Consider the following 5,963-nt stretch of genomic DNA (forward strand, 5'->3'; position numbering starts at 1 on the left):
AGGCAGATTTTGGGCTAAGGCAAACATCAAAAGACTCTCTTTGATCACTGTTTTATGGCAGGCAGCTTTCCTCAGGGAACAATGTCACTTGCACTTTCCAGACCAATTTATGTCACAGTGGGAGGCCATTCACCCCATTGTGTCTATGCTGGTTGTAAGTGAGTGATCCAGCCTAATCCCACTTTCCAGCTCTTGGTCTACTGCTCTGTCGTAATTCATTCCTAAAGAGATGAGAGGAGAGATGCTGAACTGAATCCATGAAAGCCATTAAGGAATTGAATTGGGCCTGAGAAAGACAAGAGATGTGCTTTACTGGCCAAACATGCGCAATGAAATCAAAGGCCACATTGGCCTGTGCGGTCTTTGTACTGAGTACCAAGTTAGAGAGCCGCTGATGATGCTTGACATCCCAAAGGGACCATGGATGAAGCTGGGAGTAAACCTCTTCACTCTAGTAGGAACTGATTATCTTGTCACTGTTATTCTGACTACTGGGAGTTAGACCAGTTGACTTCAATGACGATGAGAGAAATAGCAGAATGCCTGAAAGCACATTTCAGTCACTGTGGCATTCCAAACATTGTGATGAGTGACAATGGCACTCAGTTCACAAGTGAAGAATTCAGCCACTTCACACAGCATTGGGAGATTCAACACTATAGAGTCGAATGGAAAAGCTGATGTGGCAGTGAAAATTGCCAAAGGAATCATCAATAAATCAAGCAAATCTAGCACATGCAAGGCAATCCTGGAGTGGAGAAGCACATCAACTGAATGCATGGAAAGTAGTTCTGTCCAGAGACTAATGTCACACTGCTCCCAAACTACTCTTCCAATAGCAATAAAGCTACTGAAACCAGAAGTAGTAACAGGTGTGAGTGAAAAAATCAAGGTGAACCAGCAGAAGGCCATATTATATTTTGACAAGACTGCCAAGCCATTTCCAGAGCTGAGCATTGGACAGCCAGTCAGGGTACAGACCTTCAATGCTCTCAACAGGAGTCAGCTCCCTGGGACATGTAAGAAGAAATTGTCACCTCGATCATACACAGTGGAAGTGAATGACCAAATATACCGGCGCAACTGCAGGCATATACGCACAAGCTGTTCCTTCACAGCAATTGGGCAGTCAGGAAGAAGGGATCTCACCAGCTCTACTGAGAACAGAACAACCATCAATCCCAGAAGTCCAATTGTCCCCAACAACAGCAATGGAGCAACAATAGTTATCATGGCAACAAGTGACATGGGAGCGACACCCCCTGGACAATGAACATCAGCTAGATGAACAGCCAATGACTATGAGCACATGTACCATTAAAGGACCTGCATGATTTAAAGACTATGTATGCAATGCAGGTGCAGTGACTAACTTGAAAAAGAAACAGTTGTTAATGCATGAAAATAGTGGGTATATAGTTGGTAACTTAGGTAACTCAAATTACACATGATAGTGCATGCAAATTTGTCTTTTGTTCATTATGAAAAGGAGGATGTTTGGGATTTGAATGCAACATTACTATATGTCCTACCTGGCTTGCTGTAGTCATGTGACCTCTGTCATGAGGGACTCTCCCTACAGGCAGCCATCTTACAAATAGTTCAGTAAAGACATTCCTCCAAGAAATACTGCAGTCTTTGAGCACAAAATAGATCCAAGAATACCAACTTTCAAAGGGAGCAACAATTTAGACTGCAATAGAGAAAAGGGTGCTGATTGGGTGGCAAGTTGACTGTGATTGGTCAAGGCATTGCCATGAAAAATGCACCAGGGAACTATTACTGCCCATGTTTTTGTTTAATTCAAAAATTCAATGCCTGGACATGTTCCTTTTACCTGCAGAGGACAGGTCCCTGCCTATGAATATATGTAGTTACTAGCAAACATCAGTGATCCAACCTGTGAGCCCAACTGATAATCTCAAATTGGTTGTTGGCGTAATTATCAGCACACTCAGGATTGTTCAATAAGTGTGTCCAATTGCTGAATCACAGCTAATGTTAGGCACGGTACTCTGAGTTTTGCAAGCAAGGGCCGGTTGAATACAGTGAGTATTCTTTCTATCGCGAATGTCCAAAGGGATGTGCTGTTTGATTCATTCCATCAGTCCAACACACCAGCACTGAAATTCATATACTACTGCACTCATTTGTGTGGTAGGCAGAATGTCTTTTTAGCTTAATGGCAGTAGCCTGTTAGTGGAAAATACCACTCATGCTACTGCATAAATTTTTCAATTCATTCACAGGAAGTGGGCTTCGCTGGCTGGGCCAGCATTTAATGCCCATCCCTAGTTGCCCTTGAGAGGGTGGTGGTGAGCTGCCTTCCTGAACTGCTGCAGTCCATGTGGTGTAGGTACACCCACAGTGCTGTTAGGGAGGGAGTTCCAGGATTTTGACCCAGCGAGAATGAAGGAATGGCAATATATTTCCAAGTCAGGTTGGTGAGTGGCTTGGAGGGAAACTTCTAGGTGGTGGTGTTCCCATGTGTCTGCTGCCCTTGTCCTTCTAGATGGTAGTGGTAGTGGATTTGGAGGTGCTGTTGAAAGAGCCTTGGTGAATTCCTGCAGTGCATCTTGTAGATGGTACACACTGCTGCTACTGTGCGTCGATGGTGGAGGGAGTGAATGTTTGTGGATGTGGTGCCAATCAAGTTGGCTGCTTTGTCCTGGATGGTGTCAAGCTTCTTGAGTGTTGGAGGAGCTGTACTCATCCAGGAAAGTGGTAAGTATTCCATCACACTCTTGACTTGTGCCTTGTAGATAGTCGGCAGGCTTTAGGGAGTCAGGAGGTGAGTTACTGCTCACAGGATTCCTAGCCTCTGACCTGCTCTTGTAGCCACAGTATTTAAACGGCTAGTCCAGTTCAGTTTCTGGCCAATGGTGACCCACAGGATGTTAATAGTGGGGGATTCAGTGATGGTAATGCTATTGAATATCAAGGAGCGATTTTTAGATTCTCAGCATCAAGCTTGCAAGTAGCAGTGTGAATCAGTTAGCTTCACTTGTTTCTCCAATCCTTGAGACACCTTACCCTTCCAGGGTAACCTGAGATAGACTGGGCACTTTTCAGGTCTGAAGAAAGCGGCCTTAGGCAAATTTGTGAGTATGTGAGATACATAATGAGCAATGATCTGATCAGGGAAGCCATTATCCTGCAGGAGAGCTGTGATGCGCCCTATTTCAGCACCAAGCTTGCACAGTCAGCAAATAACTTGGGCCTTATTTATGAGATTGCCGATAAAGCCAATCTTATAGCGAGTGGAGCTTGAGGAATCCCAACCTATATATTGACCAGTAAAGGTAAGCTTGTAGACAGTAGTAGAGAACCCATTCGTGTATTTCTCAATTAGCATGTCAAGTAAGGGGAGTTTGTTAGATAGCTCCATTTCAAAGGTGAATTTGAGTGTGGGATGGAGCACATTAAGGGGTGTACAAAAATGTTGGTGAGAACAGGGCCTAAAGGAGAACCTAGGGCAACAGCATTTATTTGGGCATAGATGGTATCACCACCTTCTCAAGGGCAATTAGAGATGGGCAACAAATTCTGCACTTGCCAATGACGCCCACATCCTCTGAAAGAATATATAAAAAATGAATAGTCTTGTCAACAAAATTAAAGGGCATGCGATCAAAGAGACAGTGACAGTGTGAATATGAATTTGATTAAGGGATGGGGAGCAGACAGTGATGGTGAACAGCTGCTTTTCAGGCAGGGGAGAAGTATACAGTGGTGATCCTCGGGACTCAATGACAGAGACTGGTCCAGGTGGATTGGAATCAGAAATTGGTAGACAAGGTGGTCATTGAACAATAGAAGCCCTTCCGAGAGGACATAGTTTGAGGAAAGAGGAAACACGTTCCCATGATTGGGAAAGGAAGGAGATTCAAAGCTAGAGTTCCCTGACTAAGAAATCTGGAATATAAAGCTAGTCTCAGTAATGGTGACCATGCAACTATCATCGATTGTCCTAAAAACCCATCTGGTTCACTAATTATCTTTAGGGAAGGAAATCTACCATCCTTACCTGACCTGACCTACATGTGACTCCAGACCCAGAGCAATGTGGTTGACTTGTAACTGCCCTCTGAAAATGTCCTAGCAAGGCATTCAGTTCAAGGGTAATTAGAGATGGGCAGCAAATGCTAGCCTTGCCAAAAAATTCCCACATCCCATGAAAGAGTAAAAAAAATTAAGGAGGGATATATTTGCATTGGCCAGTGAAGGTTGATTCCTGGGATGAAGGGATTGTATTATGAGTAAAGGTTGAGCAGATTACGCCGATATTATTTGCAAATTAGAAGAATGAGAGGTGATCTTATTGAAAGATTCTAAGGCAGCTTGTCAGGGTAGATGCAGAGACGATGTTTCCCCTCATGGGGGAATCTAGAACTAGTGGGCACACATTCAAAATAAGGGGTGTCCCATTAAAGACGGGGATGAGGAGGAATTGCCTCTCTCAGAGGGTCGTTAATCTTTGGAATTCTCCTCCCCATAGAGCAGTGGAGGCTGGGTCATTGAATATATTCAAGGCTGAGTTAGACAGATTCTTGATCTATAAGGGAGACAAGGGTTATGGTTGGGGGACAGGCATGAAAGTGGAGTTAAAGCCACAGTCAGATCAGTCATGATCTTATTGAATGGTGGAGCAGGTGCGATGGTCGGAATGGCCCACTCCTCATCCTATTTCTTATGGTCTTAGGACACCCTCCAATCAGAGAGTCAGGATCTTAAAAGGATATAAGGAGAAGTGCCAGGTAGCATTTCAACCTTGTCTGTTCCAGCTTGGAGGAAGAATGTGTGTGTATTTCATCCCTGAATCTGGTAACATGAATGGTGTGTGTATTGTAATTGGGTGTCGACATTTCGAATTAACAACTGTGCCTGGGGTTTTGGGTGAGCTGAAGACAGGAACAAAAGGGGGGAAGTGCAGGTGAAATTACTCCCTCACCGTCCAAGGGCCCAAACACTCCTTTCAAGTGAAGCAGCATTTCACTTGCACTTCCCTCAATTTAGTCTACTGCATTCATTGCTCCCAATGTGGTTTCCTCTACATTGGAGAGACCAAACACCTTCGGTCTGTCCGCAAGCATGACCCAGACCTCCCTGTCGCTTGCCATTTCAACACTCCACCCTGCTCTCAAGCCCACACATCCGTCCTTGGCCTGCTGCATTGTTCCAGTGAAGCTCAACGCAAACTGGAGGAACAGCACCTCAGCTTCCGACTAGGCACTTTACAGCCTTCCGGACTTAATATTGAGTTCAACAATTTCAGATCATGAACTCTCTCCTCCATCCCCACCCCCTTTCTGATCCCCCTTTTTCCAATAATTTATAATTTTCTAAAAATATCTTTCTTTTCCCTATTTTTAAATTTATTTCGATCTATTGTTTTATCTCCACCTTTTAGCCCATTTCAATCCCTTCCCCCCACCTGGGCCATCTGCCACTAGCTTGTCCTTCCTTAGATAATATCACCACCGTCAACACCCCTTTGTCTCTGACATACTTCTTTGCCTCCACCTACCACTGGCCCCCTATTCAGCTCTACCTGTCCCACTGCCCCCCCACCCCCTCTATCAGCTAACATTTCCCCATTTCCTTAGTTCTGATGAAGAATCATACGGACTTGAAACATTAACTGTATTCCCCTCCGCAGATGCTGTCAGACCTGCTGAGTTTTTCCAGGTATTTTTGCTTTTAACTCCTGAATGTTGGGTGGCTAACAATTTAGTAGAAACATTGCACTGGATTGTACCAATGAGAAACAAGTGACAGAGAAGGGTGCTGTACAGGAACGGCCAAGATTGGATGATAAATTGAAAGGAAATCAATCTGCCAGTGTTGATAAAAGCTTCATTGATGTTTGTTTCTGGGCCAAAAACCTCCTCACCCCAGATGGGACTCGAACCCACAATTCCTGGCTTAGGAGGCCAGTGCCTTATCCATTAGGCCACTGAGGC

The 5,963-nt window shown here is 44.5% G+C and overlaps 1 non-coding gene across 1 annotated transcript; it reads right to left on the reverse strand.

Moving 5' to 3' along the window:
- Positions 1-5,890: 5,890 nt before the first annotated feature.
- On the reverse strand, positions 5,891-5,963 carry trnar-ccu (transfer RNA arginine (anticodon CCU)). Its single transcript has one exon. It is a non-coding gene; the product is annotated as a tRNA-Arg (tRNA).

This window comes from Cetorhinus maximus, chromosome 16 (genome assembly GCF_964194155.1).
Source record: "Cetorhinus maximus chromosome 16, sCetMax3.hap1.1, whole genome shotgun sequence".
Classification (NCBI taxonomy): Eukaryota; Metazoa; Chordata; class Chondrichthyes; order Lamniformes; family Cetorhinidae; genus Cetorhinus; species Cetorhinus maximus.